Below are 25,960 nucleotides of genomic sequence, written 5' to 3'. Positions count from 1 at the left end.
CAACTTCCTCTACAGACTCTCCCCTCCCTTCTTTTAGCTAATTAAAAAAATCAAATTAAATTAAATTAAAAATAAAGTAATAAAAAAAACTTTCCTTTCACTGCTCTTTAATTGCAGCTCTTTTTCTTATCTTTTCCCTTTTCTCTCAGTTGTCTCTTTTTCTTTCTTTTCTTTTTTTTTTTTTTGTCATACACTTCTTCCTTCCTTCTTCTTTGCCTTTCTGAATTTGTGAATTATTTTAGGGAAGAAATCTGACTCAAATTGGACTCTCTATGTGTGTATCTCTGCTCTAGTTCCCTTACCCCTCTTGTTACCCCTAGAATATACAGTGAATAGTAGATTTGCATAACTGTCAATTCTTGCTATCCCTTCTTTCTTTTCTCTTTCTTCTTCACTGGGATTTGGTTACTATTTTTTCATGGACTGGAGACATTGTTTGGCTAACTGGTAGTGATTAAACTGCTTCAATACTTGCTTCAGTTGCTACTGTAATTCCTGAGGTTGGTGAGTGCAATTGTCATAAAGGTATTTAGTACAGTGTTGCTTGTGCTCAAGACACAACAACTGAGGAACAACAGAGCATAAAAAAAGAAACACATAAATAAAAAAAAATGGGTAGATCAAAAACAAATAAAACATCTACTACAAAGAATGAAGACAAGAGCCCAGAAGAAACTACAAATCAGCCAGAAGTAACCATAGATAAGAAAAGCATGCAAGCAATAATAAACTTATTAATCACAAAAATGAAAACAACATTGGAGGAAAGGAATGGCAGTAGTAGGGAAACAACAGTTGAGACCCCCAAGGAAAATACTGATTATCTTGAGGCAATTAGAGAACTGAAAGCTGAAATAGCTGTAATGAAGAAAGAAGCTGAGGCAAGGGAAAGCAGACTAACAGAAGCAGAAAACAGAATTAGTCAGACAGAGGATGAGTTAGAGAAAACAAAGAAAGAGGTGAAAGAGCTTAAAAAGAGATTGAGAGACACTGAAAACAACAACAGAGACATATGGGATAATCTCAAAAGAAGTAACATTTGCATAATTGGCCTGCCAGAGGAAGAAAGAGAGGAAGGGGAAGCAAACACTCTAGAGGAAATAATAGAAGAAAACTTCCCAGACCTGAATAACAGAAAGGACATCAAGATTCAAGAGGCCCAGAGAGTAGCAAAAAGAATCAACCCAGACCTGAAGACACCAAGACACATCATAGTCACAATGAGAAGAAGTAAGGATAAAGAAAGGATTCTACAGGCTGCAAGAGAGAAACAAAAAGTCACATACAAGGAAAAACCCATAAGATTATCTGCAGACTTCTCCACTCAAACTCTAAAGTCCAGAAGAGAATGGCAAGATATCTATGGAGCCCTGAAGGAAAAAGGGTTTCAACCAAGGATAATATATCCTGCTAGACTTTCACTCAAACTATATGGAGGGATCAAAACCTTCTTAGACAAACAACAGTTAAAGGAGGCAACCATCACCAAACTGGCCCTGAAAGAGGTTCCAAAAGACCTCTTATAAACAAGAAGATCACTATAATACTTGCAATATATCAGAGCAAACAAACAAAAAAAATTTTTTTTGAACAATGGCATTAGAATACATTGAATCCATAATATCAATAAATGTCAATGGCTTAAACTCACCCATCAAAAGGCACAGAGTGGGGGGATGGATCAGAAAACATAATCCAACCATATGCTGCTTGCAAGAATCCCAACATAGTATTGGAAGTTCTTGCATAGCAATCAGGCAAGAGAAAGAAATCAAAGAAATACAGATTGGAAGGGAAGAAGTCAAGCTCTCACTATTTGCAGATGATATGATAGTATACATAGAAAAACCTAAAGAATCCAGCAGAAAACTACTGGAAGTTATTAGGCAATATAGCAAGGTATCAGGCTACAAAATCAGTGTACAAAAATCAGTGGCATTTCTTTATGCAAACACTAAATCTGAAGAAGAAGACATCCAGAAATCACTCCCATTTACTGTTTCAGCAAAATCAATCAAATACCTAGGAATAAAGTTGACCAAAGAAGTGAAAGACTTGTATGCTGAAAACTATGAATCGCTACTCAAGGAAATAGAAACTAATACCAAGAAATGGAAAGATATCCCATGCTCATGGATTGGAAGAATCAATTCATCAAAATGAATATTCTCCCCAGAGCCATATGCAAATTTAATGCAATACCCATCAAAGTTCCACCAAGCTTCTTTAAGAGAATAGAACAAACACTACAATCATTTATCTGGAACCTGAAAACACCTAGAATTGCCAAAACCATCTTAAGGAAAAGAAACAGAAATGGAGGCGTCACACTCCCAGACCTTAAACTTTATTATAAAGCCGTCATCATCAAAACAGCATGGCACTGGAACAAAAATAGGCACACAGAGCAGTGGAACAGAATTGAAAGCCCAGAAATAAATCCCCACACCTATGGAAATTTAATCTTTGATAAGGGGGCCCAAAGGATTAAAAGGAAGAAGGAAGCTCTCTTCAATAAATGGTGCTGGGAAGACTGGGTTGTAATATGCAGAAGAATGAAATTGAACAACTTTATCTCACCAGAAACAAAAATCAACTCCAAATGGATCAAAGACCTAGATGTCAGACTAGAAACAATCAAATACTTAGAGGAAAGCATTGGTAAAACCCTTTCCCACCTATACCTCAAGGACATCTTTGATGAATCAAACCCAATTGCAAGGAAGACTAAAGCAGAAACAAACCAATGGGACTACATCAAATTGAAAAGCTTCTGCACATCCAAAGAAACTATTAAACAGATATAGAGACCCCTCACAGAATGGGTGAAGATCTTCACATGCCGTACATCAGACAAGAAACTAATTACCAAAATATATAAAGAGCTTAGCAAAGTTAGCACCAAAAAAGCAATGACCCCATACAAAAATGGGCAGAGGATATAAAGAAAACATTCACTACAGAGGAGATCAAAAAGGCTAACAAACATTTGAAAAACTGCTCTAGGTCACTGATTGTCAGAGAAATGCAAACTAAGGCAACACTAAGATACCACCTCACTCCTATAAGAATGGCATACATCAAAAAGGACAGCAGCAACAAATGCTGGAGAGGTTTTGGGGACAGAGGAACCCTTTTAAATTGCTGGTGGGAATGTAAATTGGTCCATCCTCTGTGGAGAGCAGTCTGGAAAACTCTCACAAGGCTAGACATGGACCTTCCATATGATCCAGTAATTCCTCTCCTGGGGTTATACCCCAAGGACTCCATAACACCCAACCAAAAAGAGGTGTGTACTCCTATGTTCATAGCAGCACAATTCATAATAGTTAAAACCTGGAAGCAACCCAGGTGCCCAACAACAGATGAGTGGCTGAGAAAGCTGTGGTATATATACACAATGGAATATTATGCAACTATCAAGAACAATGAACCCACCTTCTCTGACCCATCTTGGACAGAGCCAGAAGGAATTATGTTAAGTGAGCTAAGTCAGAAAGATAAAGATGAGTATGGGATGATCCCACTCATCAACAGAAGTTGAGTAAGAAGATCTGAAAGGGAAACTAAAAGCAGAACCTGATCAAAATGTAAGTAGGGCACCAAAGTAAAAACCCTGTGGTGAGGGGTAGACATGCAGCTTCCTGGGCCAGTGGGGGGTGGGAGTGGGTGGGAGGGATGGGTCAGAGTCTTTTGGTGGTGAGAATGGTGTTTATGTACACTCCTAGTAAAATGTAGTCATATAAATCACTAGTTAATTAATACGAGAGGGGGAAAATCAATTGTATGTCTCGAAGTTTTTCAAAACACAAACTGAATCTTTTCAATATATAGGCTGTGTAAATGATATGCAGACTCTCTCAAAAGCCAGACCAAGAGGATCAGAAGCAACCAATAGCACAGCTATATACAAGATACTGGGTACTGTACAGCAAACCCTAACAAAAGGACTTTTCAAAGTTAACCCAATTACCAAATAATGTGATGGTAACATTAACTATCGATGTCTTTTTGAACCCTAAGACAGCAGGAACCTCACATCTCCACTATAGAGCTTCTACTTCCCCCAGTCATGGAACCCTTGGATAGGGCCCACTTTCCCGTATGCCTCTCCCAATCCATATCAAATAATATTGCATCTGCCGATCACAACCTAACCAACACAACGAGTGCCACCTCAACATGCTTCACTTCAGACTGTGTCCAGAGACTTCATGTGTGGAATGACAACCCTTCAGCTTCATTACTCGGGTGAGACCTTTCCTTTCATAGTATACTCTAATTTCATCTCAGGTGGTTCACTTTCTTTTTTTTTTATTTAAGAAAGGATTAATTAACAAAACAATAGGGTAGGAGGGGTACAATTCCACACAATTCCCACCACCCAATCTCCATTTCCCACCCCCTCCCCTGATAGCTTTCCCATTCTCTATCCCTCTGGGAGCATGGACCCAGGGTCATTGTGGGTTGCAGAAGGTAGACGGTCTGGCTCTGTAATTGCTTCCCCGCTGAACATGGGCGTTGACTGGTCGGTCCATACTCCCAGTCTGCCTCTCTCTTTCCCAGTAGGGTGGGTCTCTGGGGAAGCGGAGCTCCAGGACACATTGGTGGGGTCTTCAGTCCAGGGAAGCCTGGCCGGCATCCTGATGACATTTGAAACCTGGTGACTGAAAAGAGAGTTAACATACGAAGCCAAACAAGTTGTTGAGCAATCATGGACCCAAAGCTTGGAATAGTGGAGAGGAAGTGTTAGGGAGGTACTCACTGCAAACTCTAGTGTAATCCTGCTTTCAGGTATATATTTTGCAGTAGTTTACCGATACGTGTGAACATATGCTCTCTCTCACAGAAACTGGTGTATATCTAGGTTTTGGGACTTTGTTAGAAAGGTTCACTAGGGAAAGAGAGAGGCAGACTGGCAGTATGGACCGACCAGTCAATGCCCATGTTCAGCGGGGAAGCAATTACAGAAGCCAGACCTTCTATCTTCTGCCACTCACAATGACCCTGGTTCCAGGCTCCCAGAGGGATAGAGAATGGGAAAGCTATCAGGGGAGGGGGTGTGATATGGAGAATGGGTAGTGGGAATTGTGTGGAATTGTACCCCTCCTACTCTATGGTTTTGTTAATTAATCCTTTCTTAAATAAAAAAAAATAAAAATTAAAAAATAAAATAAAAGAATATTTTGACTAAGAATCAATAATAGAAACATAATCAGAAAGCAGTCAAAACTGTATTTCTTAAATATAATATTGTTAGATAATATTCATCAGATGCTTGGGATTAAAGATTAAGACTATTTTCAGGGAATGATAAGAGAAGATAGACAGTAGTTGAATTTTGTGTGTGTGTGTGTGTGTATTTTATTGCGCGACATAATACATTACAGGACAGTTATTGACACCCAGGTACAGCTTCTCACCTCGTGGGAGGTGTCTGCACGCCATTCTCAACACCTATGCAAGTCTTTTTCTGTCATTGTGCATACTAGGTAGGTGCCCGTGACCACTCTCACATTTCTGTCCCCCCACCCACAGGATCCATTACTTTGCTGCAATACACTATACCTATCCCAAATTTCACCTTCTGTTTTCCCTTTCTTTTCTGGGATATATATATTTTAAAATAGACCTGATAAAGCTTTCTAACTAATTGGATGTAAACTGTAAGTAGTTTGAAATAATGCCTCAATTATCATAGGGATGTGATAGAAAAGAAATGAAAGGTTGAACAGTAATCTATTATTAAAAGTAGTATCTTGTGATAGTTAATTTATCAGAAGCACTTGAATTTCAGACTTTATTTTCAATAGAATAGGGGAATGTAAAATTGAGTTAAAATGAAGAACACTTCCTGAGTCATTTTTTTGTTCCCCAAGTAAGTAGTGTGGTTACAGGAAGGTAAAGTTTAGGAATCAGATAAAGGAAAGTAATTTCAGGATCACTGTGACTCTTCTTGCTAAAACAAGTCTGATATAGGAAACAAGGAAGATTACAAGACTAAAATGGAGAGAAATAACATGCCTACTCCCACTTCTATTTTTAATAGTTAACATGAAGTATTCTTTCTGTAGACGCAGTACCCATAGCAAAACAAATATTTACTTCTCATTTACCGAAGTTTTTCATGAGTTCCATGAACTGATGTAGGGATGTACTCATAGGTGTTAACTATTATCTCTAAGAAGCAAGCCATGTTGAGTTCTGATGAACTCATTTGCAAACAAACTTTGTGAGCTGTATACAGTCAGCTTGATTTGGAAACCACTCCCCCAGCATATTCATACTTACAGCCAAGAGCCTTAAATGTGATCTACCCAGGAAAAAAAAATTGGTTCCCACACTGGGATGAGATGACAGCTTTCTCACACAGAAACAAACTATAACTTTGATTGTCATTTTATTTAACCAATAATGCCCAAAGACAATTTTGTGGGTGACTTATTAAGATTATATTTACCAGTATTGAAGAAGCACCTACTTCTGCCTAAATTTGGTATCTATACAGGTCTTTTGCTCCTAAGCATGGGCCTCCTCTACTATCTTCTTCTACTCTTTTTGTATAAAGTTATTTTGGCATTATGATGAAAATGAACAAATGAGAATGCTCAGGGGGAAAAAATAACTAGAAGGGAAGTACATAAAAATGGTCTCTTTTCACCTGATAAAATATGCTGTGCTCAGTGAGAATAAAGCATAGTGAAGTCATCAAATTGGCTTGTCATTTATAGGTGTGTTGTATGCCACTGAATAAAAAGATATATGTAGATAAATACACATATCAGCTGTAAAAGCAAGTCAGTAATATTACATAAACAAATGATAATGATGTCATGAACTGAGAAATCTAATTCTGAGATATAAAACCACAGCAATAGCAAAACTACCAGTTTGATATAAAATATTGAATCCTAAATATAGTTTTTCCTAAGAAATGTATTTTTAGTTCACCATTAGAAAGCAACTACTGGTAAATGTATTTCCCTGCTTGCTGGCATTCTCCAAATTTCTGTTCCTTCTTTCTTTTATTTCTTTTATTTTTATTAATTTTTTCTTTTTTTGCCACAAGGGTTATCACTGGGGCTTGGTTGACAGTTCCTGGCAGCCAATCTTTTTCCTTTTTTTGGTGGAGAGGATACAGAGAAACTGAGAGAGGAGGGGAGACAGAGAGGGAGAAAAGACACCTGCAGGTGTTCTTCAGCAATTGTGAAGTGACACCCTTGTAGGTGGGGATCCAGGGGCTCGAACCGGGAGGATCCTTGAGTAGGTCCTTGCACTTTGCACTAAGTGTGCTCAACCCACTGTGCCACAACCCCGCCCCCAAAATGTTCCTTCTTTAATTGCAGTGAGAATAATCTCTCTTCACCCCATCTAGTTAATGCCCTATATCCTAAATTCATACTTGTGAAGGTTCTTAAATCAGTGTTGCTGCTCTCTGAAGATGTGTGTCCTCTCTCAATAAGTATAGTGTACAGATTCATAAATATTTTATTTTAGCAATATATGTAAGAGAAAAATGGCAGTTTAGATTATATCTGATTTGAACTTGAACTTGGATTTTGCAGTATTCTTGAAACAATTTACATTATCTCAAGAGCCCTGCTCCACTAGGGAAAGATAGAAAAAGTCTGTGGAGTATGGATCAACCTGACAAAGCCCATGTCCAGCAGAGAAGCAATTACAGAAGCCAGACCTTCCACCTTTTGCACCCTATAAAGAATTTATGTCCATATTACCAGATGGGTAAATGTTAGGGGAAGATGACCAATTCTCCAATTCCATCAAGACCCAGACAGAGAAGGGGGTATGGGGGACAAAAAAAGGAAGGAAGGAAGGACACTCAGAAGTAGTAGGTGTGACTTAGAAAAAGAGCAGAACCACAGGGTAAAAATGGGTAAATAAATATATATATATATATTTACATATATATATATATATAGTTATAAAAATGATAGTCAGCCCCCGGCTCCCCACCTGCAGAGGAGTCACTTCAACAGGTGGTGAAGCAGGTCTGCAGGTTTCTATCTTTCTCTCCCCCCTCTGTCTTCCCCTCCTCTCTCCATTTTTCTCTGTCCTATCCAACAACAAACGGCATCAACAATAACAATAATAACCACAACACGGCTTCAACAGGGCAACAAAAGGGAGAAAAGATAGCTTCCAGCAGCAGTGGATTCATGTTGCAGGCACTAAGCCCCAGCAATAACCCTGGAGGCAAAAAAAAAAAAAAAAAAGATAGTCAACCTGTCAATCTCTCTGTGACTTTGGAAGAACTATTGCAGTTTCCAGTGGAGGGAATGGGAACACAACTCTGATGGTAGAAGAGGTGTGGCATTACACCCCTGTTATCTCAGAATTCTGTACATCAATATTAAATCATTAATAAAAGTTAAAAAATAGTTTACACCATTAATTTCTCTCAACAGAACTGTGAAAGTTGGACACATTGACTTAAAAGTAGAAAAGGGAGAGACATACTATAAGGAAGACATACTATTTTAACATCAAGCAACACAAAGGAGATATGAGTTATTTTCATTCAAAAGTTGGACCTTAAACTTGGAAAAGAAGTATACAAGTCCCAAACTCAATCTTATTTTTATAAATTAATGAGAAATTATCCATTTGCATGTAAAAAAAGTACAATCGCAATGTTAGTCAATTACTGATTCTGAGGTTACAATAGATTTTCCTAAATCAGAAGTTAATTTTTACCCATTACAGAGTCTCTTCTTAATTCCTCCCCTCACTGAACATTAGTTTATATTCTCCCTACATGAGTAAATTCTGCAAGAATATATCTCCCTAAATGAGTAAATCCTTATATTTCACACAGGTGGCCAGAGTGTTTTTTGTATCTGGCTTCTCACCCTTAACATGCTGTTGTGGATGTCAGTTCCTGTTCCAACAGAAATAAAGTGCTTCTTACTTATTTTGGCTCCATAATATCCCATTGCATTATCTACACCACAATGCTTATTGAAACACCCCCATTGAAACTCAATATTGTATTACTTAAACCCTGCAGATGAATATGTTTTAATTAGTAGAATTTATAGCAAGACTGATAAGGCTATCATTTCTCATACAGATAAACTGATTAAGGTGATTTTCATTTAATCAGCTTAAGTGTTTTTAGTCATTCTAATTTTTTTTTCAGAATTTGTTTCATATTTGCTAGATATGATCTCTCCTACCATCTTATCCTCACATAGTTCTCAGTCATCATTGTTTCTGATATTTTTCACTAAGAGTTAATTCCTGTGTATTGTGCCTATCTTACATAGGAAATATCTTATATAGGAAAAGACTTTCATTTCCTCCTGCTTTCTTACTTCTGTTATTTTTAGTATTGAAGAGTACAGCAGCACTGAGATACCAAAGAATAAAAATATCAGCAATCAATGAAGCATTTTTAAGGATCATACTTTTTAATCTCTAAAAAATTGGTTTATTTTTCCTCTGTGGCTGGAAATTATAGTCATAAAACATAATAACGAGAGGTATATTGATTTTTTTAACGTTTATATATGTGTGGTTCTGTTTATACCTAATTTATTTCTCAGTGTTTGAAATGACTCAGGAATTACTTGCAGGAAAAAAAAAATCTTGTCTCTATGCTGTAGAATCAAGTTGAATTAAGAACATATAATCCTGTAGTGCACTGAACAAAAGTCATACTGAGCAACTATTAGCCTGACTTTTGGTTTAACTCTACTCATTACTTTTCATTTCTTCTTTCTCATTAAAATAAATTACGTTTAAGAACTTATTCAAAAGAATACCAATACATTTTAAATGTTCAAAAGTACATTAAAATAATATAGGAATATTGGTTTTAAATGGTAAAAACCTTTATTTCTTTATTCATTTTTTTGCCTCCAGGGTTATTGCTGGGGCTAAGTGCCTATACTAGGAATCCACTGTTCCTAGAGGCTTTTTTCCATTTTGTTGCTCTTGTTGTTTATCACTGTTGTTGTTATTGCTGTCATTGTTACTGGATAGGACAGAGAGAAATGGAGAGACGAGGAAGACAGAGAGGGGGAGAGAAAGATAGACACCTGCAGACCTGCTTCACCACTTGTGAAATGAACCCCCTGCAGGTCAGGAGCCTGGGGCCTGAATTGGGATCCTTTTCTGGTCCTTGTGATTAGAGCATGTGCACTAAAACTGTTGCCCCACCTCCCGGCAAAAGCTTTTATAACATTATTTTCAACTTCATTTAATTGTTTTGCTGATTTCTAGCAAAGATTAGACTCTGGATTTCTCAAACATTGTTAAAAGTCTATATTCAGAAGAAGCATGTAATTGGACTACTATTTTGAAATTAAATCCATAAGTCTCTAAAACCCTCTAGATGTCTAAGGATTCATGAATATAAAAACATGTCTTATTTTTTTAATCATTTTATTGGGAATTTATGGTTTATAGTACAGTTGTTAATATATGGGTACAATTCATAATCTCACGATGGGTATTTATGAAAATATATTTTGTAATACTTAATAGAGAAAGCTACAAAATGTGAATAATTACTGTGTGAAAAATGGACAATAATTATGACCATATTTTGATTTAGATTTTGTCTCCTTCCTGTGAATGAAGTGAAAGTATACCATATTAAAACAATCTATATTAGTGGCTGCTGCATTAAGAAATGAAAGGGCTCCAGGAGTTGTAATAAAAAGGGGTAAATCAGAAAGAGTACTGAATTTTCTTAGCATCAAAGATTATGATGGTCAAAATAAACAAACTCTCCCCCTTTGCCTAGAATTAACTACACATATGTGTATATATGCACATGCCTATATACACTCATATAAATGCTCATGCATACACACAATCTAATCTGGTGCTATCACTGAATGATAACACCCAACTAATAAAAATATGCAGATTAGTGTCTCATTGTCCCTGAACTGCAGTGACAAATTCTCCCTCAACTTCCCAATTAATTAATGAAAATCATTATCTCCCAATTTTTAGTTTTCATTAGTCAGTGCTTATTGAGTGCCAGTAGGAATGGAATGAGTTGCTGGTTCTTTAGAAAATATTAACAGCTAAGACTGAGATCCATGATTTCCATAAAATTATAATTTGAGGGACCTGAGAACATAGACTGATTTGATTTTTAAAATGTTTAGTAAAGTTTAGCACTAAAGTCTATAAGTACGTGTTAATGGTCTACAAACAAAAGCAAGAAACTCAGCTACATCCCATAATTAAATACACCCCAATTACTCTACAGATTTTCTAAGTAGATAAACAGGGCCCACTCTCTCATTCCCCTCAAATTAACAAATATAACATGTAGAATAAAGAAAGCAGTAATTATGGAACAAGAGAATGTATTTTCTTTATTATTACCATTATTTATTTATTCCCTTTTGTTGCCCTTGTTGTTTTATTGTTTTAGTTATTATTGTTGCTGTTATTAAAGTCGTCATTGTTGGATAGGATGGAGAGAAATGGAAAGAGAAGGGGAAAGACAGAGAGGGGGAGAGAAAGATAGGCACCTGCAGACCTGCTTCACTGCTTGTGAAGCGACTCCCCTGCAGGTGGGGAGCGGGGGGCTCGAACCGGGATCCTTACACCAGTCCTTGTGCTTCACACCATGTGCACTTAACCCACTGCACTACCACCCAACTCCCTGTATTTTCATTTTTTAAGAGGATTATTTTCTCTAATGAATAAAGTACACACACACACACACACACACACACACACACACACACACACACATACATTTTATTAAACTAGCTGCTGAACTAGCATCCTCTTAGTAAGACCAAAAAACAATAAATTCCTTGACTGTGCAAACCATCAGAAAGTTTATCATAGTCCAGGGTATCTTGGTATCTGCAAAGCTCCATTAATTAGGAAGGAAAGGCAGTTAAAACAAACATAACTAGAGAATCCTCTTAGTACGACCTTACCATTTAATCCTAATCTAGGAGGAAAAACACATTATCCTGACTACTCACCAGTGGATGCAAATATCTTCTATAAGAAAAAATTTTTTTTTTCTGACTGTGAAGTGATTTTTAACCCATGTTAAAATACCGAAAACTACAAAGTAATAAAAAGAGTCCTCTTCTGGGCCTGAGAGATGGTGCAGAGAGTAGGGTACTGAACTTGGAAGCATGAAGTCCTGAGTTTGATCCCTAGTATCCCATGTACCAAAGTGATGCTAGTGATGCTTTGATTTGGGGGATGTGGGGACATGGTGGTTTGAGACTGGTTGGAACCCTGGATACCTCTCCGTGAGTATGGAAGGTGTTCAACTGTAAGCCTCTCCACCTCTCCCTGACCTCCATCTTGTTAGACCCAGAGGCTGCAACCATTCCCCCTCCATCTGGTCTAGATAAACCTAATTTTCTCAGTGGAATGTGGATAAACCTGAAGAGCCCTTCCTCATTCTTAAATCCCATGCCCTGGTTAAGGTGAAGTCAAGAGCTGGAGTCCTTAGAAGAATCTAGAGTTTAAAAATTCCTGATTAGTTCTTGTCTGTCATCGTTTGCCCCTATTCGGCTTGTTGCCCTGGCACCCTGCCCCAGCACCTGGCTTCTTTTTACCCCATATAAACCCTAGATTTTCTTCAGTAAACACACTCTCCCCTGCCATAGTGTCCAGAGTCGTCACTCGGCACGCTCACCCCCACCGCGGCCTGTTCTTCTCCTCCTCTACGAAACCCATTGGTGGCCAGCGGAGTGATGGGCATGGGATGGACAGGGCTGGCCTTCCTGAGCTTGCACCACGGGGGGGGGGGTCTCTTTCCCTCATATTATTAAATAAAATATATTTAAAAAATAATCCTTTCCTTACCTTTACTTGACTTCCTTCGTCCCCCCAAAGGAAATGCCCTACCTACTGTTATGACTAACAGTAGGCATAGCAATGAAAACTATTTTAGATAGTCTTCCCAAACTCTCCAAGCCCTCATTAGCAAAGGCTATGCAAACAGATCTTCTAACACCAAAGATTATGATGAACAAAACTAAGCAAACTCTCTCCATCCCTTAATTTTGCCTAGAATTAATCAGTGTGAGAACTGGAGGCATACTAGCAGAGAACATATGTTTCCTTAGTGGAGTAGACGTGACAACCATCTTTCTTGCTGATTTCACTTTTTTCCATCATGCACTTTATTTAATCATTAATTACATTAACTATTGCATGTTTACAGTGTGTGTGTGTGTGTGTGTGTGTGTATGTGTGTGTTTGCCTGGGATTCACCACTCCTGGCTGACCTTTTCAGAAACAGAGAAGGAATAGCACCACAGCACTGAAGCTTTTTCAAACCAGGCCAGTCCAGGTTCAGACAGGGTAGCTGCACATGAAAAAGCAGGGCACTAGCTTGGTAAGCTATTTTTCCAGTCCTTTACTAGCTTTTCATTCTCAAAAATTTGTAATAGGAAGTGATCAGTAGTCATTTTGCAAACAAGAGAAAGAAAACCCCACACCTATGGACATCTAATCTTTGACAAAGGGGCCCAGACTATTAAATGGAGAAAGCAGAATCTCTTCAACAAACCAGTGAATACTCAAAATTGATCAGCAGGAGCATGTTTTTCCCTTAGATTCATTGTAAGTCAGTTTCACTGCATGGAAAGCAGAATGGTGTCAGTAGCTTAATATCTGCTTGATTTACAGATTATATTACTAAACACTACAAACAGCTAAACCAAAATGATAACAGTAAGGCATGACTCTGGAGTTGTTAAAACATCACTCATGTGTTTTTAAGACAACTAAATGAATTTCTTTAAATTATAAGTACAGTTTCAATTAAAATTAAATTAATTTTTACATTTGTTAAAGTAAAATAAGTGAAATGTTTTACCATCATCATACACTCAAATAGATAGAAATTTAGATAAACTTTTCTTAACTAGCCTGCTGATAAAACATGTACTTCTACTTCTACTGATTTAAGACTGAATGTGATCCCTTATATTTATTTCCAGCTCAGTAGAAAATATTAAAAAAAAAACAGCATCTGGGGAAGTGGGGCTCCAGGACACATTGGTGGGGTCATCTGCCCAGGGAGGTCCAGTTGGCATCCTGGTAGCATCTGGAGCCTGGTGGCTGAAACAAGAGTTAACATATAGTTAAAATATAGAGCCAAACAAATTGTTGACTAATCATGAACCTAAAGACTGGAATAGTTAAGATGAAGAGTTAGGTGGTCTCCATTTTGAAGATAGCTAGTGGGCCTATTTTAGTTATATTCCAAAGGGCCCTGCCCTACTAGAGAAAGAGAGAGACAGGCTGGGAGTATGGATTGACCTGTCAATGCCCATGTTCAGTGGAGAAGCAATTATAGAAGCCAGACCTTCCACTTTCTGCACCCCATAATGACCCTGGGTCCATACTCCCAGAGGGTTAAAGAATAGGAAAGCTATCAGGGGAGGGGATGGGATACAGAGTTCTGGTGGTAGAATTGTGTGGAGTTGTGCTCCTTTTATCCTACTGTTTTGTCAGTGTTTCTTTTTTATGAATAAAATTTAAAAAAAAAGAAAAAAAACACAGCTTCATGGACATGTAAGGACTCATATAAAAGCAACTTCTCATTTCAAAAAGACTAAAGTCTTAGAAATGGTCATCATTCCTGACATTGTTCCACCTATATGAAACAGACATATTTCTTTGAAAGGCCGCATCTGTAGTTTTTTAATTTATTAATTAACTGAGAAATTTTTACACATGTACCAAGTCTGTATTTGCTATAAACAGCCCTCCAATTAAATCAGTTATTATGTAAGATTGTTTTCATTAACATCGTGGATACAGATGACATCATGTATAATTGTTTTTTAACATCAGGAATAGCCTTAATCAACATTATTATTATTATAGGTATGTTTTCCTTAGAAAGTTCCCTTGGTCTGGGGCATCCAGATCTCCCCTTGAAAGTTTCCAGGGTCAGGGGTAGTCTAAATCTACCCTTGAAAGTTTCCCTGGTCAGGAGTAGTCTAAATTTTCCCTTGAAAAGACCATCATTTTGACCATCTCCCTGTTCTTCTGTATGAATAAACATTTTTCTCTGGAGCTAAATTTAATAGTTTTTTTTTTCTTAACCCATTATTGGATGGGTCTAACTAGATCTAACTAGATCATATAAACCAAGTCTTTTGTAACATCTAGTAGGTTGTCCACCTAAAGAAATCTTCTGCTGTAAAGTAAGCACACACCATAGGGGCTCTCTTCTGGTTAACCTTTGCATATATGGAAGTTCACTAACTTTTAGCTAATGAAAGTTTGCTTACTTCTACCCATATATCTTAACATTATCTATTTAACTACACAATCTAATATTCATCATGGATGTCTGTAAGTGGAAGCAGGGTGTTTGTGGGTGAGGGTAAGCAATAGAGCCTTTTATAACTAAATGAAGACCACAGTCTGTCACTCACACTATAAGCCACCCGTAATTCTGACTTTTGGTCTGAGTCCAGTTGATTGAGAAATTGTAGTGGTGATAAGTAGCTCCTTTTCTGAAAGCCTTTAAATGGGTACAGCAGCTTCTGCTCCTAGGCCATTTTAGTCTTGTTACACTCACTGCCATTAATTGTTGTCACAATGTACTTCCCCCAAGGATCTCCCTTTATTGTCCCCAGGTATTATTTGTGCATATGCAATATAGCCAATAGGTCTTTAATTTATCAATGTAAGGGAAAATGGCTTCAGTTTAGTCCAGGACTTCCCGCTTTGCAGTTAGCCCTAGCCCTAGCTTGGGAATGAGGAGATGAGATTATCAGCAGGCACACGGGGGGGGGGGGGGGGGGGGGGAGTCTATGTGTGGTGAGGAGACCGACAGGGACAGAATCCTGGAGACTGAGACCCTCTGCCAACCCCTGGTGGAGGAGACTGAAGGGGTGACTGTACCTTCAGGCACCCGTTTTTTTCACGGGTGGTCCGCACCACGCACAGCCTCAGCCTCACAGTTCCCTGAAGCCTGACTGCTCCCGCCATTTCCCTGTTTCTTTATTTTTCAATAAGATGGTCTCTAATTTCACTTGAACAGACCAGATACTTTTGTACAGGAGTCTGATGATGACTGGAAGTATAAGAGGCAGTATGAGTATAACAGTCAAAATAATGTCTATGTTTATTAGAAGTCCATGTCTTGTTGTTAACAAAATTAAGAGGCTCTTCCGAAATGGAAGCAGCCTCCTCTGAAGCACTGGCCCATGGCACATGAACCTGACCAATAGACTGGACTTGTGTTTGTAAGTCTTGTAAATCTAAAGAAATATTTGTGGCAGACCAAATACCTTTCAAGTGGTTTTTAACATTTTCCCATGGGTGGGTTGTATCATATGAAAAAGAGGTAACACAAATCCATTTAAAGTTTGAGTGGCATTTTGTGGTCATTCTGGTCTTAATATTTTGAATCTGAGTCCCTATGTGTAGGACTGCCTCTTCAAGAGCGTTAACTCTAGCATCTAACTTTCTATCTTTTCCTGTGTCATAAGTGCTACAGAAATATTTTTTGAAAGCTGATCTACATGATGAGCAGTATGCTTTTGTTGTACAAGAGAAGTAGCTGCTACAGCTACTGAACTAATAATTCCTATAAGTGCTGTAATTCCTAATACTAATGCAGCTATACATCTTTTTGGTCCTTTTAATGTATCTGTAATAGTGATCAGAGTCTGAATTCCCAGGTCGTCAAAACATGGTCCTCTCAATTCTACTGGGAGTGTAACATAAGGGGGTTGATGTAAAATAACCAACATTTCTACCCTCATAGAAGAAGTAACACAATTTGTCAAAACACAGCCTTGACATTAAATTGTAAAAACCCCAGATTTCTCTGTTTATAGCAAGAGATGCAAAAGAACTTTTTATAAACAAGGCATGTGGGGGGAAATACAAGCCTTGACTTCACTGCCTACTGAAAGCCCCTGAGGCCTTTGTAAATAGACTAAATTCATGGCAGCAAAAAGTCTAAATAAATCAGGATACATTCATAAATCTTCATCATCAGTTTGTACTGAGTACAGAAGATTAACCCATCCTAGCCTAAAACCTGTCCTAAACACTGGTTTAGGCATAAGTATTAAAAAGTCAGACCTACTAAAAACAGTATTTTGTTTTTGATAATGTGATCTCCAATTCAGATCTGGGTTAGGAAAAGAATGATCTATTATTATTATATCAGTACTGTTTTGGGGAGCAAAGTCTAATCTTTCTGGGAAAATACAATCTATCCATAAAGGGAAATCATTTGTTTTATCTACATGTTCCCAAGTATGATTATAATCTTTTAAAAGTTTAGCACAGGAAAGAAAGGGAATAACAGAGAAATCACTCTGGGCAACACTGAATCTTTTAGATCCCAATATCATTAATTTTAAAACCCCAAATATCTTTTTTGTTATTGTTCAAATTAGAAGGAGACGCTGTTAAAAGATGTTTATAATTTACTGATAAACACCCAGAAGGAAGTTCATCTGGACTTGTGTTGAAACACATAGGGGCATCATCACTGTGTCTGACATAAGAATAAGTATATGAACTGTTATGTAATATGAAAGAATCAACCTCTCCCTCTAGGAGTTGATAAAGTCCTTTGTTGGATCAGCTGTTGTGCCTGTAAGGTGAGCTGCTTTGTGGCAGGGGTGGAGGTCTCCTCAGGTCCTTTGACTCTAACTGTAGGAATCCAGATGAGAGAATCTGCATCCTGTGGAAAGACACACGCATGCCCTCGCTCCAGTGTTAGTAGGACACCTGGTCCTTTCCATTTGCCTGTCAGCAAGTCTTTCCATTTAACTTCTTTTGCCCCAGTAATGAGAAACTGAAGCAAAGGATGGGAAGGAATTGGCTCCCCTCTCTCCTCTTTTTTGCATCTTTTTTCTCTGTCCCCCTAGAGTGTGGCAGAGAGGGTGGTGGCAGCCACGGGGGAGAAGGCCCCTAGTGGCAGCAGGTCAAGTCCCTCTGGAGGGGCCTGCGCATCTCACAGGTGGGGGGCCAGAGGCGGCTCTGGATGTGAGCCTGGCCCCTCCCATGGATCGCCCCAGCTGTGGCAGGCATCTCTGCTTACTAGAAAAGCGGCCTCCCCCTCTCCTGCTTTTTTTTCCCCTTCCTTATATATGCACCTTTTGTAAAAATTGAGTGGAAGTCTCTCCTTGAAGAGCTGCAGCAATAGTAATTCCTTGTAAAAAGGAAGGTGTAACTTCTGAACAGGCTTGTACATAATCAGTTATGTCTTTCTTAAAGGATGAATTAAGGTCTGACAAGTAGAATTTGCGCTCTCAAAAGCCAATTGTTTGATAATAATTTCTGAAGCCTTTTCCTGGGTGACAAGTTTAGAGACTTGGTCAATAAGGCAAGGCAAAAAAATCTTCATAAGGTTCCTCAGGTTTTTGTTTAATGTTACTAAGACCTGTTGTTTTGGTTTCAGTAGAAGCCGGTCCCTGCCAAGCTTTTACAGCTATGCTGAAGCACTGATGTAGTGCTTCTTTACTTAGTACAAGTTGCTCACCTAGTTCTTCCCACAAACCTTTTCCTAGGAGCATGGTTAAATCTACCTGATTATGTCTCCTTTTCTCACTAGTCTGTTTTTCTGCTACTTCTTCATATCCTGCTTTCCATAAAAGAAACTGACCTCCAGAAAGAGAGGACCGTGCTGACTGAAATCAGTCATAGAGAGTCATCCATTTACCTGTAAGAGATTCTACCAACTGCATCATATAAGGAGTTGTCAGTCCAAAATTTTTAACTGCAGTCTTAAGTTCTTTAAGGACCTTATATGGGCGAGGTTCCCATTGAGGTGAGTCCTCCCATTCTTCATCAAATATAACTGGAAACACAAGGAAAGAGAGAAACCTCCTTGTTCCTTATCCTGCCCCCTGGCCCCTTCAAACCCTACATGTTTTGATACTGGAGGTGGGTGATGTCCGTAGGGAGTTGGTGTACTAGGAGAAACCTTATGGACAGGGCAGACCAAATCATCATCATAAAGGTGATATTTGGCAGCTTCCTTCTCTAAGTCTGCTTGATTAGTAGGTTTTAATTCATCATCAAAGTCATCTGTTTTAGTAAGAAAGACCTTTTCTGTGCTACCATAGCCTTTATTCTCTGTAGTCTTTCTAAGTAAGGGGATTGATTCATCATCATCATAATCATCATCAGAGTCACTTGCTTCAGTAAGAAAGACCTTTTCTGTGATACCATAGCTTTTGCTCCCTGTAGTCTTTCTAAATAAGGGAGTTGCCTCAGTAGCAACTATATCAGAAGTAGTAAATCACTGTGAAAAAGAAAGTAACTCATGAGTAGGATCTAAAACATCTCTTAACAAGTTCCAAAGTGAAAAGGCTTCAACCGGAACATTTTCTGGTCCATTTCAGACATAAAACTTTCTTAATTCTGCACCCAGTCTCCCCCATATTTCAATATCTAAAGTTCCTTTCTGGGGAAACCAGGGGAACACTTCTTGAATAAAATGAAAATAGATAACTGGTTAGCTGAAACATCTACTCCTCTTTTCTTTTTTTTTAATTTATTTTTTATTTAAGAAAGGGTAAATTAACAAAACCATAGGGCAGGAGGGGTATAACTCCACACAATTCCCACCACCCAATCTCCATATCCCACCCCCTCCCCTGATAGCTTTCCCATTCTCTATCCCTCTGGGAGCATGGACCCAGGGTCATTGTGGGTTGCAGAAGGTGGAAGGTCTGGCTTCTGTAATTGCTTCCCCGCTGAACATGGGCGTTGACTGGTTGGTCCATACTCCCAGTCTGCTTCTCTCTTTCCCTAGTAGGGTGGGTCTCTGGGGAAGAAGAGCTCCAAGACACATTGGTGGGGTCTTCAATCTAGGGAAGCCTCGCCAGCATCCTGATGGCATCTGGAACCTGGTGGCCAAAAAGAGTTAACATACAAAGCTAAACAAATTATTGAGCAATCATGGACCCAAAGGTTGGAATAGTGGAGAGGAAGTGTTGGGGAGGGGGGTACTCACTACAAACTCTAGTGTACTTCTGCTTTCAGGTAATATTTTGCACTAGTTTATAGATATGTGTGAATATATGCTCTCTCTCACAGAACCTGGTCTATATCTAGGTTTTGGGACTTTGTTAAAAAGTGATCCACGTGGGATGGAATTAGAGAATACTATGAAAGGAAAGGTCTCACCCAAGTAATGAAGTTGAAGGGTTGTCATTCCACACCTGAAGTCTCTGGACACAGTCTGAGCTGAAGCATGTTGAGGTGGTAATCTTTGCGTTGATTAGGTTGTGATCGCCAGATGCAATATTTGATATGGATTGGGAGAGGCACGCGGGAGAGTGGGCCTCACCCTAAGGTTCCAGGACTGGGGGAAATATAGACTCTATAGTGGAGATGTGAGGTTCCTGCTGTCTTAGGGTTCAAAAAGACAATCGATAGTTAATGTTATCATCACATTATTTGGTAATTGGGTTAACTTTGAAAAGTCCTTTTGTTAGGGTTTGCTGTATAGTACCCAGTATCTTGTACAGAAGTTTTACAATATCAGTAAAGACTCAGTATGGCCCATAGCTTCTCAGTGCCTTGCTTGGCTCTGCCAGGTTCTCCAGGTATTGTGTCCACTGGTACCACAGTGCCCTGCTTGTGATCCCTGGTCTGTAGTTCCCATGTTAGGGCCTCTGCTGAGCAGACTTGCATTGCAAATTCAGGGCAGCTCAAGGTAGAGTTTCACAGACTGGAGTTTTATTAATAATTTATCAACCTTAGCAATCTCTCTCTCTCTCTGACTTTTTTTTTCACCGGAGTACTGTTTAGCTCTAGTGTGGGTGATTGAATTTAGGACTTTGAAGCCACAGACATGAGAGTCTGTTTGCATAACCATTATGATATCTACCTTATGCCCCAACCTTAGCAATCTAAAGCAATAAAATGATCTTTGGACTTAAAATGTTTATTGATTTTTTTGTGAGTATGATTTTAGTAATTCATTTTCTCAAGAATCTATCTTAGAGTGGGGAGACAGAGTAATGGTTAAGCAAAAGGCTTTCATTCCGGGGCTCTGAGGTCCCAGTTTCAATCACCAGCACCACCAAAAGTCAGAACTGAACTGAACTGCTCTGGTCTCTCTCTCTCTCTCTCTCTCTCTATATATATATATATATATATATATATATATATATACACACATACACATATACATATATATGTATATATCATATAAACATATATATCACTCTATATACATATATATCAAGTAAAATAAAATAATCTGTCATTCCTTATGTCTGCTGACTTGGGGAGTACCATATAGACTGGGAGAGAGGAGAATGAGATAAAGAATAATGCCAGTAGCTCCCAATTCATACCGATACTTTACTTCAGGATGTTTGTATTAGCTTTCATCTCCATCAGTAATCATTCCATTTGAGTTTCCTATTTATCTTCCTTATCTTCTTTGGTAGTTAAAATATACATCCTCAAGATAATCCCAAACAACAGTTGCTATAATTTCTATGAATGATATATGCCTTGTATTACTGCATATAATTGCCCCAAAGTGACTCTTTGCCAAGGCAAGTTTCATTTCACTATTAATATATTTTCTCCTTTTTAAATCTTACTATTTTTCATGGCTTACACTTGCTACTTTAAGCACTGAATTTTTCACATCACTTAACAGATGATTATCCAGCACTGACAACTGTCATTGAACTTTCAAATTCATGTTATATACTGCCAGATGTTGACTACCAAGCTGAGAGAATCTTATTTACTATTATCTACCTTCTTCATTCTCCAGAGACATACTCACTCCCTTATACAGTCTGAATTCCTCCTGTTGCCTTACCCAACAAATGCTACTTAGAGGGCTGAAACAGCACTGTAAGTTCATGATAGATTTCTACAGCATTCCTAATGGTAGGGATGAACCACATTCACTTTTCTGTGCATTGCAGAGAAAATAAAGGTAGTAATAGGTTGCCTCTGCGATGATTTCTGGAAGACAACGTTATGGGTAAATGTCAGATCAATAGTGTTATATTCTTCTGACATTTCTTCCCTTATAATGCCTTCCAGCTTAGCTCAAATCTAAATTACAGTCCTATAATAAGCATAACTAAGGGTTCACTATCATCAACTGTTGGTCTATTTGAGCTGTTTTTCAGTCATTCAGATCACCCAAAAGAAAATACTTATTTCTCTGCTTTCATGGTCTTAATAACCCTTGTTTGCTGCTGCATTCACTCTGCTCTCTACTTTTTTTTTAAGTTTCTTGTTCCAAGTAAGATTGTTTCTCTAGATCATCTTTTATAGTTACACAAGGACATCTCAAAATCACAAAGTCCTTGATGATTATTTTCATATCACTGCTTAATAGCCTCAATTAAAAGTCTAATTTTATATATGCACAGTGGATAAAAAAGGGTGGAAGGGTGTTTTAATGCTGTGGTGACTTGTCTCTTCCACTATTATCTCAAACTGTCTTTGAAAAAAGTTGTTCTGGGACAGTGAAGCCTTGGCAATGGTGAAAAAAGAAGTGAAAAGATTCAAATATATATTTCTGGGAGTTGGGCGGTAGCACAGCGGGTTAAGCGCACGTGGCACAAAGCACAAGGACAGGAGTAGGGATCCCGGTTTGAGCCCTGGCTCCCCACCTACAGGGGGAGTAGATTCACAAGCAGTGAAGCAGGTCGGTAGGTGTCTATTTTTCTCTCCTCCTCTCTGTCTTCCCCTCTTTTCTCCATTTCTCTCTGGCCTATCCAGCAATGACAAAAACAATAATAACTACAACAATAAAACAACTAGGGCAACAAAAGGGAATAAAAAATAAATATTTTAAAAAAGTTTAAAAAAAAACAAATATGGTTAAGCGCAGGTGGCGCAAAGCACAAGCACTGGCATAAGGATCCTGGTTCGAGCCCCGACTCCCCACCTGCAGGGGAGTTGCTTCACAAGCGGTGAAGCAGGTCTACAGGTGTCTATCTTTCTCTCTCCCTCTCTGTCTTCCCCTCCTCTCTCCATTTCTCTCTGTCCTATCCAACAACAGTGACAGCAATGATAACTACAACAATAAAACAACAAGGGCAACAAAAGGGAATAAATAAATAAAATAAAATAAAACACTGGGGAGGTGACTGTACTTTAAAAAAATTTTAAAAAAACCAAACACATACACATTTCTTCGAGGCAACCTACATTTCCACTTGGTAAATTTAATTCTAATGCAGGCGATAATATAAAAATAGAAGGAATCATGCACTAATAATTTTTACATGCTTTGACATGACATTCCCCTGGGAATTTTTTGAAATACCAATTTTGACCACTTACATAATGAAGTCTTAGAGACTTTTCTTTAAAATAATACAGAGATATCCAAATTGCACAACTATAATGAAATCATGATAAGGCATATTAAGTATACTGACATATGTTGAGTCTAACCAGTGATTTTTTACATATTCATTTTATACTTTAAATTGAAACTACAGTGATATCTTACCTTTAATCCTTGCCACTTGCAAACCCCATCAAATCCATAGAGAATTCTTTCTGCTTCAGGTTTGAAATGTAATAAGAATTTCTCTACTCTGATAGCCTCAAATGTTGTCTGATTTCGGTCACTATAATCTCTTATATAAATTATGGAAGTTGACTATTCCAAAAGGGTTTTTCTACCTTGGACCTTCAGCACTTCTAGCATTTTCTTTTCTTTCTTTCTTTTAGAGGTTTGCTCTTTCTTTCTTTCTTTCTTTCCTTCTTTTTTAATTAGGAAGTTAATGGTTTACAGTAAAGTTCTTGGCACATGGGTACAATCTCCCATCTCACCAAGATAGGGTCTGAAAATACTCCCATCCCCAGCTGAAGTTCTTTGCTATCACCATGCACGAAGAACCCTCAAAAGCCCCCTCCTCACAAGCATCTTCCTTCTCCAGAGCCTTCCCTCTTTCCCTCTCTTTCTCTCTCTCTTTCTCTCTCTCTCTCTCTGTATGTGTTTGAGAGGAAGAGACCAGAGCATCACTCTGGCATAAGTGGTACTGGAGGTCAATTTTGGATCTCTTTCTTGAGTGTGTAATACTGTATTTACTGTGCCAGCACTCAAGGTTTGTATTCATGTGCTTGAAAACCGGACCGCAGGTGCAGTATCAAATGCAAGGTCAAATGTTTCCCAAGTGTCCAGTTGAGGCTTTAGAGCAGGTCATATGTGCACATCTCTAGGTGTGCGGAAAGGTTGGCAAGTGTGGTGTCAATCTGTGTCTCTAATATTCATATTGCAAGTATTGAGCCCCAGCAAAAACCCTGGAGGCAAATAAAAATAAAAAATAAAATAAACCCAACTCAAGCATTACCTAAGTGAAACCTTTCTTACTATCTTATTTAAAAATGTAGCCATCCCATATTCCCTCTAGGTACGCTAACCCCATTCACATGCCATCTTTTTCCACAGCACTTGCCTAAGAAATTTAGCTATTTCATTCTGTTACTTGACCAACCACATAAAGTTAAAAGGCAAGGTGACCAAGGTGAACCCCAAAAACAAAACAAGAAATTTGCCAGACAATAAGATACGGGAAAAACCTGAACATTGCACTAAATAACTTAGCTTTAGTTCAGTTTATTTCAGGGGAATGGTAGAAGTATAGCAGAATCCTGAGTGTTTCTACAAGCTAAGTATTCCTAATATGTAGATGGTGGATTTCAATGAGGAGCAGCAAAAATTCACTCTTATAGCGATGGAATATCAAACAAGACTTTTTTTTCTTAAATTTTTTTAAGGTTGCATCTCACTAGTTTCACTATTTCCATTAGTTCCAAACACTCTAATAATTTTGAATTCCAATGGTAAATCTCACATATGAGGTCTGTGATCCTTAGTGAATTTATTTAAGTTGTTTATCTGTTTAAAATTCTTATCTGTATAAAAAGATGAAAGCCAGTATAGTTTTCATCAAGGGATCATTGTGATTACTAAAGGATTAAATGTGTAATTTATAAGGATATTTAGCTAAATAAAATAATAATAAAATACTTTGAAATGTGTGTAAGTAGGAAAATACAGGAGACTAATGAAAAGGGTGTTGCTTTATTTGTGAAATTTAAAAGTATTATGAGTCTAATCAAGAGGTGACTATTTCTGTTGGGGATATCAATGGATTCAGAAGTATTTGTGAAGTAAAATTGTTTTGTGAGTTACTAGTTTGAGGAACAGCAATGACTAAAAGGGCCAGAAGGTTCTATGATAAAGTCCTAAATTTCTACTTTGGACAATACAGATATCATTTAGTGGAACATGGGATAAAGAAACAGATATTTCATATTACCTAAGTCTAATATCTATTCTTTCAAAATACCACTTCAATGCAAAATATATACCTCTACCAAGCTAAGTACTGGGAATACAAGAGTAAACACAATCCATATACTTTCTACTCTCATAGAATTTAAAATTTAGTGAGAAAAATAATGATTAAATGCACAGCTAGTGGAGGAAACAGACAACAAATTTTATTCAGCCACAAACAAAATATGTTTTTATTTTTTTAATGCCATGACAGAAATGGACCATATAACATAAGAACTCACCTAGTCTAGATAATCAGGGAAGTCACAATATAAATGTGTTTATATATAACTGGCCAGAGAGATATCTCACTGGGCAGGGCCTGTGCGCTATCATGCATCTAGACCAAGAGGTTCAAGTCCCTGCACCACATGGGAGGAAGTGACAGTGCAACCAGATTCCTGTCTGGCCCCAATTTCACTGAAGGAAGCTTTTGTGTTGTGATCTTTTTCACTCTCTCTCTCTGTTTATTTATTTATTTTTTATTTTTGTTTTGTTTTTTGCCTCTCTATCTTTAAAAGTCATCCTGGGGTAGTAAAACACCAAATAACAACAACAAAGGTAAGTACAAATTAAGAAAGATATGTTAAAGGTATACACAAAATGAAACTGGATTCTAAAGCAATGTTCATATGTGCATGGTTTCGTTTGGTCAGATAAGGA

The sequence above is a fragment of the Erinaceus europaeus genome, chromosome 18, assembly GCF_950295315.1.
Source record: "Erinaceus europaeus chromosome 18, mEriEur2.1, whole genome shotgun sequence".
Taxonomy (NCBI): Eukaryota; Metazoa; Chordata; class Mammalia; order Eulipotyphla; family Erinaceidae; genus Erinaceus; species Erinaceus europaeus.
Note: the sequence above shows the minus strand (reverse complement) of the source record.